This window comes from Agelaius phoeniceus, chromosome 1, assembly GCF_051311805.1.
Source record: "Agelaius phoeniceus isolate bAgePho1 chromosome 1, bAgePho1.hap1, whole genome shotgun sequence".
NCBI classification, from domain to species: domain Eukaryota; kingdom Metazoa; phylum Chordata; class Aves; order Passeriformes; family Icteridae; genus Agelaius; species Agelaius phoeniceus.
The window spans coordinates 37026886-37041310 of NC_135265.1; the positions used below are offsets into that span (position 1 = coordinate 37026886).

A 14425-nucleotide genomic window follows, 5' to 3' on the forward strand; every position below is an offset into this window, starting at 1 on the left:
TTTTTAAGCTTTATACTGAAGGTTTTTCCTCTTAAACCCACTGATTTAAGTCATTGTCATCCACTTTCTATCCACACATTGTTCTTTATCAAGCTCATTCGGCCTCACCTAGGCGATCCATTACTTCTGGAGGAGGATAGGATGAGTCTGAAGATTTTGAGTGTAACAGAAAATGCCCCAAGTATCACTGAAAGCTAATTCAAAACACTAGCAAAAGACTGACTACCTGTATTAGGAGGTATCTAACAAGTTTAGGGACTAAATGATAATTACCAGCAGCTCTACGAGACCAAGCACTCCAGTCAACATACAAAAATTATAGCATGAGTTTAACAATACACTTTTACCCAGTCTTTGTAAGATGTTACAAGTAGTAAAATGACGTTCACTCAGCCCACATTTGCCCTCTTCTTGGATAAAATTACTCACAGTGGAAATTATAACCATGACTGATCATACTCTATTACTGTAAATTAATGTAAAAATCTACTCTCCCCGAACAGCAATGAAACAGCAACAGTTCTAACGCTCTAATTCCTGGCATATGTCAGTTTTGAATACTTGAATATATAGGGAGAGCTACGTATTTTTCATCTAATATACAAGAATTTTGACAATTTATAAAAAAATCACTAAAGACCAGAACAAAAATGTTTAACATAACGAAAAACAAGTTAGGACTTTCTCCAATCACTGAAGCTTCAGAGTGCACAGGAGTGCAATAAAGCAACATAGCATCTTAGCAGGATTTGCAACAGCTGACAGTGCCACTTGGACATTTTGTACAAGTACCTCAATCCGTCCCAGCTGTGCAAAATGTCAAAGTGGAGCTCTATGTTCAGTGACAGTAGCTGCTGTCCTTTGCTCCTCCCCACTCAGTTTTGTAAGGACTGAACCTTGTAATAAACTGATTCTGAATTTGTGGGTAAAGAAAGCATGACTGCACCAAATAGACGCCTGACATGATCATCTATAGCTATTAAGACTAAACATTAACTAGTATCTGTCTAATACATGCTTCATTTCTTCTCAGGTACTTAATTCCCCACACTTCACCCCAAAGAATATACTTAAGGCTCAAGATAAAAATTTTAAGAGACAAAAGACTGGGCAGCTTTTCCATCTCTGCAGACTGAAGTTTGAAACTCTATCTTGAAGGTGTGTAAAATGAGCCATCAACTTCAGTGGTCAAAGGCAGAAAGCAAAAGCAATCAGCAGGCTGCTTGTGTTCACATACATTTCTGAAAAATGTGTAGTAGGAAAGTGACCACAAGCAACTGGCAATCAGCTGAAAATGCAGCAGGCACAGCCTATCTTAGACATATCTCATTCCATCTGTCCCTTAAAATCGCTTTCCAATTCCCTGACTTGCAGTGGAGCCTAAACTATCATCTCGCACCTAAATCAAGCAATCTGCAAATCAAGACTCATGGGAAGTATAATGAGTAAAACTTGGGACTATAGCACAAATCCAAAAATCAAAATACCCTTCTACTAAGTGAAATTGATCCTGATTACAGAAGGTAATCTTGTGAGAAAGGGACCAAGCATACAGTATTTATACTGCCTTACAGTTTTTTTTACAAATCTATACAGGAAAGAGTTTTTAGTTTGAGAAGAGAACTTCCTGAAACAAACTTACTCAAAGTAGTACACCAAGTACCAACATAAAATTTCAAAGGGCATTTCACAACGATGTGTCTCTCCAGAAAATTGTGAAGCAAATTCACAAACAAAAGGTGAAATTTACCCTCATTCATAAAACGGTCTCATTTAATTCTCACTACCTGCTTCCTTTGAAAGGTACACTCGCAAAAAAAAAAATCACCAAGTCCTAACTGTAATGCAGACACTTCAACAATCTAAAATGATGGGTTTTTGATTCCTTTCGTTTTATTTCTCAAGGCACCAACTTCTGACTGAATGCTTTAAATGTGTTTTATGCACAATGTACATATTCCACTCATATTTGGAAGAAACCTTTCCACTGACTGGGACATGAATTTCCTCTTATTACAGGAAGTCAGCAACTTCCTGCCTGTTGCATTTTCCTCTGCTTGCACTCACTCACTGTTGTTTCAATCAGTCACAAAAATTAAATTTAGAGGTATCCAGATTTTTGCATACTTGAAAATAAAAGAATAACTTCAAAATTATCTGTTACATATTTTCATGAAGCATGGAAACTGGCAGAAACAACCAGTGCAAGTTTTACATACAAATGTGAATCTACAATGAAAATCTACAGCTCAAAGGAGTTCAAATCTTTGTTCCATTAGCCTAGACTGCTAAACACATTGTACATAAAGGTTATGGGGTATAATGAACTTTAAAAGGTATTGTCAAAAGCAGCACTAGGTTTAGTCTGAAAAAACCAAACCAAACTATATAGATATGTATAAGAATTGCCCAGTTACATATTTGTATTTATTAACTTCTCCCCAAAATATGTATATTTATTAGCATCATAGGCTTTAGTGTAAGTGATGTGAATTCAAAATAAGTCAGGCCCAAAGGAGGAGAAACACTATGCTACTGTCTCACGAATATCAAAAAACATGCAAGGCTCCCACAGATTTTTAAGTATGTGGTGCCGACAAAAGTAACAGGCTGTATATTTAGCAGCTGCCCAAGTCACTGCTCTGAGCATAGGTAAGTTTTATAGGAAGCAGGACATACAAAACAAACATGAATATCAGCAGAGAGCCACTTGTCTCACTAAAGAAATTAATAATGCCATTATCATTCCCAGCACAAACATCAGGTATCTTATCAGATATACATTAAGACAAGTGTATTAAATGTTTACTTCCATCTGTGCCATAAGCATTAGATCTATTCTCCTTGTATCACAGAAACCCAGAATTGGTTTGAGTTGGAAGGGATCTTAAAGATCATCTCGTTCCAATCCCTCCAGCCCAGAGCATGGACACCTCTCCCTATACCAGGCTGCTCAGGGCCCCACCCAGCCTGATGTGGAACACATCCATGCAGGGAACATCCACAAGTCCTCCAGACAACCTGCTCCAGGACCTCACTACCCTCACAGTAGAGAATTTCTTCCTAACACCTGATCTAAAGCTACCCTATTGCAGTCTGAAGCCATCACCCCTTGTCCCATTCAATGGGAATGCCCTTGTAAAAAAATCCCTCTCCACCTTTCTTGCAGGCCCCCTTTGGGTCCTGGAAAGCTGCTCTAAGGCTTCCCTGGTGTGCTCTCCTCTCCAGGCAGAATAGCCCCAGCTCTCTCAGCCTGTCTTCACAGCAGAGGTGCTCCAGCTCTCTGTGTCATCTTTGTGGTCCTCCTCTGAACTTGCTGAGGTCAGAGTTATATCTTGCTCAGAGTAGATATAGCAGGTTCTCTATTATGTTTACTCTTTCATTCTACTTATCAAACTTTTTTTACATCACTTACTATTTAACATGTTAAAATTACTTTTCATTTCTCCTATTTAACCAATGCATTTAAATTTTCAGATTTATTAAATATTTTACAATGCACTCTTGTATTAGCAGTGACGAGATAGTATAAAATCTGAGTTTACTAAGCCTTTTCCTTTGAGTTGTTGTTTGGCCTTGACTAAGTCACTTTCCTCTCACTGAAATATATTAATGCTATTTTCATTTATAGATGAAAGGCTCTACAAAAGTACTAAACATTAATCATGAATAACCCAGATAAACTTTAGTTAATAACAAGGTACAAGAAATCAAAGTATCAACTTGACACTGGATCCTCTTATTTAGTTTTATACTGCAAGCAAGCATGCTGATATAAGTATAATAATGAAATAAACATGAAACATACCACCTAAGGCTTGAAAGTCTCTAGTTTTAAAAGAGGTCCAACTTACATGGGAAAGGTCAGTGGGAACACTTACAAAAACTTTTAAAGCAGAGATGATAAAAAAACTAGTAACTTTTAAAGAGAATAATATTAATTTTGAAAGAGAATCTGTTGGGGAAGGTCTGAAAATATAACTACACTGCAGCTTGTCAGACTTCAATCAGTAAAATATAGACAGATCTTTCACCAGATATAAATGTTTAATTACTTTGAAGAATGACAGGTAGGAAAAAAAAGAGTGTTGAGGAAAGAGTGTGCTTATCCACATAATACTGGATGCAGGAGCCACTGGTCACATCCACCACTGTTAATGGAAAATATCAGGATCCAGAATACAATCATCTTCATCAACGCTATGTGAAATAAATGAAGCTACAGAATATAACTAAGTGGCCAGCATGCTGGCAAATCAAACTGCTTGTTGACACATCTAAAGCATAGCAGATAAGAAATTATTATCACCTCCTCAAGTAATGACTGAGCATTAAGCTACTCTTTAAGAATTGAGGAAAGAGTGCTGAGCATGACACTGGGGAGGTAGATTATAAACACAGCATTGTAAAATTTGTAAAATAACTACATATTACCATGGATGTTGAAAACATCCATCTATATAAAATTAACTATCAACAAGAAAATTATTACATCTAACAAAACTCAGGGTCAGCATTGTAAACTCTTATAAACTGACAAGAATTTGAGAAGCTCCATGGTATGGCAGTTAATCCACAATTGGGAAGTAACTTCAGTAACTTTTAAATGAAGTAACTTCATTTAAAACATCTGCTGTTGACCACTAAGTCACAAAACAATGGCCTGGATGAAAATTAATCTGACAGCAAGTAAAATTCTTACACTAACATTACAGTGAAGTCTAAATGCCAAAAATTTACTTCTACAGTTCCAGAAATATTCTTTAAAACTTCCAAAAATTTCCATCCCTTTCCTAAATTCAAGTCTATTCTCCATGTGCACCACACAACCACACACACGTGCACCACCCAACACAAAAAAGAAAAGGCCAAAGGCCCACTTGTGTAAAACCCAGAGACTACATGAAAACAATATTAATTATGAAGCAGGCACAATCTAGGTTTCAAGAAACATCATTCAGACATTCATTACCTGATAATTCAGAACCCAAGGATCCTGACTGTATGTTGGCCTAAGAGTTAAATACACCAGCTCACTCAGAAGGTGGTGATAATAGAGGACTGTTACAGACCACCAGCTCAAACTAGAGAACAGTAGGATTTTTTCTTTTGGTAAGCCCTATTTTTAATGTGCTGAAAGAAAAAGGTCAAACTGAAGTCTTTAATACTGAAATCTAATATCTCAGGATCTTAAGCTGTCAACAGTAAAAACATCAGTTTTTAAAAACTATTAGTAACAATTTTCTAACAGCACTCACCATAACTAAAGGAATTATCATATATTCCATTATAATATCTACAATGAGTAAATCACTGGAGTAGACACTGGACATAGCCTAATAATTACTGATCATGATCAAAATACACAGCCAAATAGAGATTACCGAGTTTTATATAAGCATGTAACACACAACAATGCTCATATTCCTGAGTTTTCAAACTTTCAGAAATAAAAAAGTGTTTTAAACAAAATTAATCGGAAAGAAAAATCTTAGAAAAACAGGAAAACAGAAACATCTCCAATGGCTTTTATCTTTGGTCAGGCAATTCTACAGCTAGCCAAAGGGAGAATCTTGTACAATTTTGGCTACAGCTCAGCCTAGTTTCTCAAAACCTCAACAAATAAACAAAAAAAAAATTTAAAAAGCAAACTAAAACAAATAAGCAGGATCAACAACATAGAACATGGGAGGCTACATCACCATCAGTATAAACTATTGTTGCAGACTGTAGAAAGTGAGAGACACAAAACATCCACCCATGACACCACAAAGGGTGTTGGTTAGAAACACCACCTCAACAATAACAGAGGCCCATAACTAGACAGAGGTGGCACAAGTGTTAAAAACTGTTAGGACAGATCAAAAATAGTCAATAAATACTTTCATTCTATAGTTGGAAAGATTCAAAATGGTATAATTGTATCACATTATATTGATTTTCCTTCCAACTCATTTGTTAAGCAGATGTTCCAGATCAGATGTTAAAAAACATTGTGAGAAAAACATTTTAAATCAGCATACTTGTTAAACTTATCTCAGAGTCCTAGAGTAGTCAGCCCAGCAAATCTTTGATCTGTTGATGCTCTTTAAAAACTATGTATTTTAAAATCTCTATGTGTCTTTAAATGCTAGGGACTGCCACCATGCAGAAGAGTGAAAGCGCAGTGTCAAAGGGACGAATCAAGTTTAAGGCAGTCTGATATGATAGAGAATTCAGATGAGATAACAAGAACTAAGGAAAGACAGATGCATTCAAATGTATTCAAACAATAATTGCATGCCTTATTTTTAAATAGTGGCAAAGATGAATCACTGAAACAAGTCATCCAGAAAAGTAGATGGTAGATTCTCAGTATCTCGATACACTTAAAAAAAAAAAAAAAAAAAAAAAAAGAAAAAGCTTAGCCCACCAGAAGTTCAGAAATCAAACCCATTGAGACAAGAACTGATGCTGTAATACATTTAAGGTGAAATGCACTTGCATTAAGATAGATGCAGTACTTAATGCAAGTCAACTCCAGAAAGCACATGAACTTTTCACATACACAACTAGATTAATTAGTAGCATGGTAGTAATGGTCTTTAATAAACCTAAAATAACGATTTGCCAGCCCATTAGCAGAACAGAAAACCTTCCAAATTAAATAGTACAGAAGGATAATGTTGGGGGTTTTTAAATAGAACACCATGGTACTGTCTCATTTCTGCTGTATTCAATTCAGTATCAGTAACACCTGACTCTTCCTAGTATTCTCAAACTAATTCCAAAGAGATTTCGGGTCATGTTACAAGTCAGTGCTTTTGGGAAATCTACATCTAACATTAACAGAGGCAGAATACTCATTTCTATTCTGTTTGGTAACTCATCAACTTTTATGCAAGATAAATGCTCATGTTCAATGTTCATCTCCAAGGTCTGGATGTAGTTTGACTAACTGCTACAGCTCAGCTCTTGCTGTCACAGTTACAAATATGGTAAACTGTTTCTCCTCAAGGACTGTCACACATGGATTCAGGTACGATTCAGAGAAACCATGCTTTTTTCTATTTAATGTCATTAAAAAGAGCAAGAATTACTAGATTATAATGGGGGACCTCAAACTACATTATTTTGAAGTCCTTTTTGTGAAAGTAGTTGATCACAGAAGTTGCAACATCAGAAAAATAATGTCCCTTGGTTAAGTGATAAAAAACATTCTTAAATAAAACAAACACCACAGTAACAACCTTCCTAAAAGCTGGAAATGGTACTAGCTATACCTTTTGGAGGTCAAAACCAGAGTTCAAGCCTCACCAACGTAACAACCAAACACAGTCAAGCAACTCCTTCTATCATATTTAACAGTTCTCCTCCTCCTCCTCCTCTGAAAAGCACAGATCACCCAACGATGTGTGTTTTTATAGACTACAGACTTAACTGCTTTGGGCCCTTTCCTGGGCCAGAAGAAAAAGCACACAAAACCTACAGCTTATTTGCTTCAGAGCAGTGCACAGCCTAAGTCAAACAGTTTAGATAAGACACCACATTTGCACTCAGCAGACATCACTGGCTCCTGATCCAAAATGCTCTTACACGTGCTAATCAACAAAGCCTCCAATGGACTAGGAACTGATTATCTTAGAAACTGTCTATCCTCCACAATTCTCAGCAACAGCTGTTGTCAATTACAGCAGCATACCTAACAGTTAAAGATAAAACTCCTAAGGATGGAGCATGAAGTAAACTTTCTAAGACTTCATCAACAGAATTCCTTTCAGGGCAAAGTGTAAACCAGTTCTTTGCACAGCCATTCCCCAGTGAAAAATGAAGTTGTAATAGCAACAATAACCTGGAGACAGCAAAGATGATCTCTACATTAGCACAAATCATAGGGAGGCAGGGAATGTATAACACATTTCCACCAAATCACATTTTTCTTGCACATCAGTACAAGGTAACAAAGTCTAAAAGATTCAAGTGCAAACAAAAGAGAAAAAAAGAATGTTCAAGTAAAGCCAGCATGGTTATGTAAAGAAGGAAAAATGTGAGAGGAATGTATTCACTTATATTTCTCAAAGGTAACTGCCCTTTTCACAGGCAGCAAACCTGTCAGAAAACCTCTGAACCAATTTTGTGTGGCTAGTAAGGTTTGCTAATACTGCAGCTTAAAAAGAAAAACTATTTTTAAACATCAAGTTTCTGGCTTTTCTCCGATTTACAAGACGGCAAAATGAAGTAAAACATGTAAGAATCTCATCAGTTTAATTAATCATTGACCAAAGCTACCAGTAGAAGCCTTACTTAGTCACCTTTTCATCCAAAAAGCTGAAAAACAGCCTCTTGCTTTCATCTCACTGACAAAAGGATGCCATTACTATCTTTTCTAATGTTTAGTTTTCACAGAAATTTACCATATCTGTAGTACCTAAATTATGAAGCCACCATAAAATCTAAGGGGGGAAAAATGCACCATCTTTCCAGTATGCACATAACACATCCAGCAATTGCTCATGTTCTCATACTTTGCTAGGCACTGAAATTTACCATGTAGGTTGCAGCCCATACAGCTCCAGCTGCTGGCTCAATAGCAAAGTTGTCAATTTTAAGTACGAAAATATACAAAAAAAAGTTTTGAAATTCACCAGTTTATTTGGAATAGGCTCTGTTTGTTTACCTGACAGTCTGAACTTTGATTTCAACACATTATTAATTTTAACAACTTCAGCAATTGCTACTATTTATATACATCCATATGACCCTTATGGGTACAGCATTTAGGTCAAACATGGGCCACGTGTGTCAGTAAAAAAAAAAAAAAAGTCTGACAACTGGTAATCACAATTGTGTTAACTCACCATTTACAGCTACTACACAAACAAAACGAAAAAAATGACTGGTTTCAAAAATAGAATCCATTATCACCCACAAACAATGTAATTTTCTTATTGCCCAGTTTCAGATCTTACAGTATTTCAACCTCTGAGTTGCAACTGTAACAGTGGATGATGATTTAGAGAGAGATAGGACCTAGGACTAATTCAACTGAATATTTCATGAACCTCAAATTCTTAAAAATATTTTCAATAACAACAATCAGCCCACATATAACTGGAATGTATTTTGGAATCTTTAGTTTCCACAAAGTATTATCAGTAAATAGCTGAACTAATGTGTGACCAGTAACAAAACTGACATATTACAACTTAAATGAAGTTTCTTTAGTCTGTAGAGACTTATGTGGTGCTTTTTAACCAAGTTTCAGAGCGTTGTAAGGGACGGTAACCAGGATTACTGAGAGTCAAGCGGGGAATGGATACCGTGGAGCTGAGTCACAGAGCTAGAAGTGTATTCTTTTTTCCCAAGTGCCATCCCAGTACATTTTGTACATGATTCTTTCACATGTATACCTCTTTCATGAGCATACCACCAAAGCGATGCTATGCCAGCATGACGGAACAACTGTTTCTTAAAAGCAAACCATAAAGCCTCCAGGATGTGTAATACCACAGGGCATGTAGCTAAACTGAACTACTGATGGGTACATTACAGCAATTTCACTGTATGAAACTCTCAAACAGCTAAAATGTGTTAATTGCAGCCCATACACAGAAATGCAAACTTGTACAACACTTGAACTGCTGTGTCCCAAAGAAAAACACGTGTGATGGTTAAACATCTACCACTGATGGCAATGAACAGCTAGCACAGACTGAGTCAGGTAGGTGAGAGCAGGGAGGTAGATAGGCTCTGGGGCAGGAAAATTGAAGGGAACGCAAGCTATTTCTAAAAATTCTTTTTTGAAGGCCTGGAGGGAAAAAAAATTAAAATAACCATGAAGACCTTCAATTTCTTCAATTTCCCTCTTCAGCCATCGGAATCACCAACAACAATTAAAAAAAAAAAAAAAAAGCCAACAAACCAAACCAGAGGGGGAAACCTTGTGACAAATCTGCCGCCTCCTCCTCCCTCTCTGCTCTCACCTCCCGGCAGCGAGGTTGCACAGCTCCCTGCCGGGGATCACCTGCCCTCGGCACGCCCCGGGCCGCCGCCGCCGCTCCCGGCGGGACCCCGCGGGAGGAGGGCGGGAGAGGCCGAGCAGCGGCGGCGGCGCGGGGCGCGCAGGCCTCGGCGCCCCCCCGGCCCCGCTGCCGCCACTGACGGCTGGGAAAGGGGCTCGGCGGGGTCCGGGGCTCGGGGCGGCGCACTGCGGCTGCGGGGCGGCCGGCGGGGAGGGGGGCAAGCGGGTGAAGGGGAGCAGATGCTCTGGAGCTGGTTTTACCTGCTGCTGCTGCTGCCTGCAGTGGCATGAAGATCTGGCTCAGCCTCTCTCTCTCTCTCTCCCTCCCCGCCTCCCTCCTTCCTCCCCTCCCGCCCTCCCTCCCTGCGGCTCGGCGCGGCGCACAGACCCCCGTGCCGGCCCGACGCCCTGCGAGGGACGCGGGGCAGGGGGAGGCGGTGGGGGAGACCCGGGGAAGGGAAGGAGAAGGGCTCCCTGCCCGCCCGCGGGGACTCGCGGTGGCACCGCCCCGCTCCCGCCGCGCAGGCGCCCGAGCCCGCGGCCGCCCGGCGCCTGCTCCCTGTCCCTGCTCCGAGCTCCCGGTGCCGGCTCCCAGCTGCCTGTGCCCGCCGGGGCTGCGGGGCGCTGCTGGAAGGGGAAGGGCGAGCATGGGGCTGCCCTCGCGGCTTCTCGCCAGCGCGCTGGGCAGCAGCAGAAGGGCGGCAGGGTTGGTCGGAGACGGGAGGGTTTGCTTCTCTTCGGGGCCTTTCGGCCTCTTGAGGAAGCCCGATCTGTGTGTGTTTACATAAAGCGTGCGTAGAGTGCAGTTACCAGTCGCGCAGTGCGTGGTGAGGAGTGGGGGGGAAGGGACTTAAAATGAAGGTAATTGAAAGTGGGTCGGTGCCATCGCTCCTTGGGAGCGGATGGCCGGGTTCAGACCGCTTGGGAATCATCCTGGTGGAAGGAGCTCGCGGCGGCCGGAGATGGGAGCTGGCCGCCGGGGCGCCTCTCGGCCCCAGCAGCGCGGTCACTGGGCACGGCCCTGCGAGCCGGCAGCAGCTCGCTGGGACAGTCCCGTTGGTTCCCAAGGCACCCTTGGATCGCTGGCACACGATTGAGATCAGTCACAGAGATCTCTTACTTAAGGCTTGGAAAATCGGTAAACGTGCCGCTTGCTTGGCATCAGCCCTTCATTAAAGTCATGAAGGGACGTGAACAGAGGAGTCCCAAGCATTGAAGAGTTCATTTTTCTTGCAAAAGCAGCATGCAAGGGGTGCATTTATGCAAGCGTATGAAGGTGACGTGAAGCACCTTGTAACCTTGTGACTTAGGTTGCTCCTTGTGACCGTTTTGCAGTTTCTCGTTACGTGTGACGATGCACTGGGTATCCAGACTTTTCTTTGGAACCACCAGTACAAGACAAAAAAGGGACACTGGAGACATATTACATTATAGATGTGTAGCTGAAGCAGAAATATTATTTGAACCGGAGTCTTGGAAAAATAGGCCTAAAACTGGCATGTTTGACTGTTAGAACATACTTCAAGGTAACATATGAATAAAGATGATTGATCCAATGAAATGAAATGGGCATAAATTTTTTGAGTTTAATAACAACTGAATGATGAATGTATGGTGTCTAATCTCTGAAGATACTTCTTACAATTCCCTTGATTCCCAGGAAGGAACTTTTCAGCTTTTTGGGTGATTTCAGGCCAAGATAATCAGCCTATCTATGTGGTTTTGCCAAAGACACTTAGAGAGGAAATCTTAGCTCCATGTCAGTCTACAGATGTTTTTGATTCCCAGATGTTTGATTAAGAAAAGAGAGACCAAAGTAGGTTCCGGCCTGCTGATGATAGTGTTTTACAGCCATACATTTACATTTTTTGCTACATCAGATTGTTTAAAGTCGAAAGAGCCATTTAAAGTTAAATTGTTGGTAGATTTAAAATTAAAAAGCTCAGGACAAAAAACAAATGAAGACATGAGAATTTCCTTGCATGTCCGTATATTCATTAATTTCAAACACATACTTTCATTTTCTATTTGCAATGAAGATTTTCTATTTGTCTCTCCTTACATTTATTTTGTGTTAGAGCAGATCTTGATATTAAAAAAGCCAAGCAGTCAAGCATGTAATTTTTTTCTAGTAATACCATGTTTTGAATAACTTGAACAACTCAGCGATGAAAATACAATTTTGTTCAACACAGGGCATAGCATTTGGTTTAGAAATAATACAGCCATCTACAGTCAGCCTGTATGTATCACAGTGACCTGTCCACTATAAATTCATAGAAATTCCTATTTTCTGTTGTGCAGTACAATGCATTTGAGGTAAAAAAATGTGCAAAAGTAGTGTGTGTTTGGGAGATGAAATGGCAATATGAAGAATTATATAGCACATTATGTGTTGAAGATAGGGGTGTATAGACAGGGCTCATTAGGTAAAATTCATATTGAAAGTATCAAGACCTTTTCTTTATAAGCCTGCAGATTTGTGCTGCTGTTTAAAAAAGGGAAGTGTGCACCTGCCTTTGGCACATATTCCCACTGAGTGCTCAAGTCAGGCAATTGCAAGTTGTCTAAATAACTGCTGGAATAATTACATGAGCATAGGATATCTAATTGTGTGTGTGCTTAGGGGATGTCTTAAAAGATTTGGGCCCTCTCAGTATTCTCAATATGAAAATTTTCCCATGGAAAATAAAAGCTGGAACAAAAGCCAGCAGGAAAAACAACAGCAGAATCTGCCAAAAGTAGTTACTCTTGTTTCATTGGCAATCAATTGTTAGGCTAATCATAACACTTAGAATGCCATTTTAAGCAAGAATGGAGGTTCCACCCCTAAATTAAAACATTGTGAAGAAATTAATCCCTTCTACTCATGCACCAGAAAAGAGAAAAATAAATTCCAAATATTACTAATTTCTGTATTTTCAAGATTATGGAGGGTTGACGTCAATCTACTTAGTTTATGTTCACAATAGATCCTACTGCAGAGTCACAAGTAGACGTATGTAAACTTTGTATAGGTGAAGAAAATAATGTTTCTTGTATTACGTGTTGACTGAAATATTCTTGAGGTTATAAATATTTTTAAAATTTTACTTGGCCGTATGTTGCAATTATGAAGAATCTTTGTTTATATTTAGTTATGTTTTCAGTGGGGTTCTTCACTTAAGTAGTCTGGTCTGTAATCAAGCTATGTTTTATACGTACATCTCATGTGTAAGCAGTATACGTAGCAAAAAATGCCTATGTTGCTTGCCAGCATTTTAGTTTCCTGTCCTTTGGAGGAAAGAGGGTAGCCCAGCTTCATTATCAACTATAGAATAAAGCCATTACCTGCATATGAACTAGTTAGGATGATTCCATATAGTTTGAAAAAGCATTATATAGATTTGCCAATTGAATAAAATATAAAGCAAAATTTTTTTACTTTTGCTATTAGTTAACTCACACAAACAATATAAAAATTCCCACAGATTTTAAATATGTATTTATGTGAATTACATACAAAGCATTTTTATTGAAGTATGTGTGAATGATTGTGTGCGTATACAAATATATGCACACAATATTAGTTGTATTGTGTGTATTTATATACATACATTAGTTGTATTTCAAATTTTTATAGCATCTTGTTTGGATTTCATATTTGATCTGTAATCCAGAAAATTTTGAAATCTCAGGAATCTTAAGAAAATCTCAAGGAAGTTTTTATGACTGCAGATTCTCCCATGAGTCAAATTAAACTGCACTCCTCTATCCACTGAATTCCCATAGAGAAAGTGGGAAATATTTGTGGAGTACTTCTGTCATTTTTAGACCCTAAAGTGAAATGTATTCTGTACACAGCCAACAAGAATAAAGTTATATTGGTTTTAAACTTGATGTATTTTCTTCTAGTAAGATCTGCTTGACACCATTGTCAGCTTGACGTTTCTGTTGTAACTCTTCACTTAATCACTCTTAAGTTCTGCTTTTGCACATTATTTAAAAGTATTTATCAGTCATAACGAGAATAATTAATTACAAGTTTTGTTCTGTCTTTTTTATTCTCCACCTGAGTCTTCTTGTGTGAAAAAGTAACTGCATTATTCCTCTTATTATAGTAAGATTTGGCTATAGACATTTACTCCATAACTCAAATGAGTCTTAAGTAATTTTAAAATCTTTGGGTTTAGTGGAACTTATTTAAGCTCTTTGTGAACCTGTATGTCAAGTGATACAATTTAGTATAATTCTCCTATTACTAATTACACATCCCAAATACCTACTACAACATACTGTGTCTTCTTCCAGTAGAGAGGCAAACATCTCCTGCTTTCTCAGTAAAATGCATAGCTTGACATACTGACAGTTATGTCGAACATGATGAAATGCGTCATGTAAGTTTGACAAAGAGGCATGACTTAATGTGTTCTGGAAAAGTTTAAA

At 38.9% G+C, this 14425-nt stretch overlaps 1 protein-coding gene across 8 annotated transcripts in view; it reads right to left on the reverse strand.

Moving 5' to 3' along the window:
* Positions 1-10518, reverse strand: part of TBC1D5 (TBC1 domain family member 5) — a 318053-nt gene extending 307535 nt beyond the window's left edge. For all 8 annotated transcript variants that reach the window (XM_077176555.1, XM_077176560.1, XM_077176564.1 and 5 more), the window contains exon 1: positions 10262-10518. The gene's annotated coding sequence lies outside the window, so the exon portion shown is untranslated. The remainder of the gene's footprint in view (positions 1-10261) is intronic.
* Positions 10519-14425: the final 3907 nt, after the last annotated feature.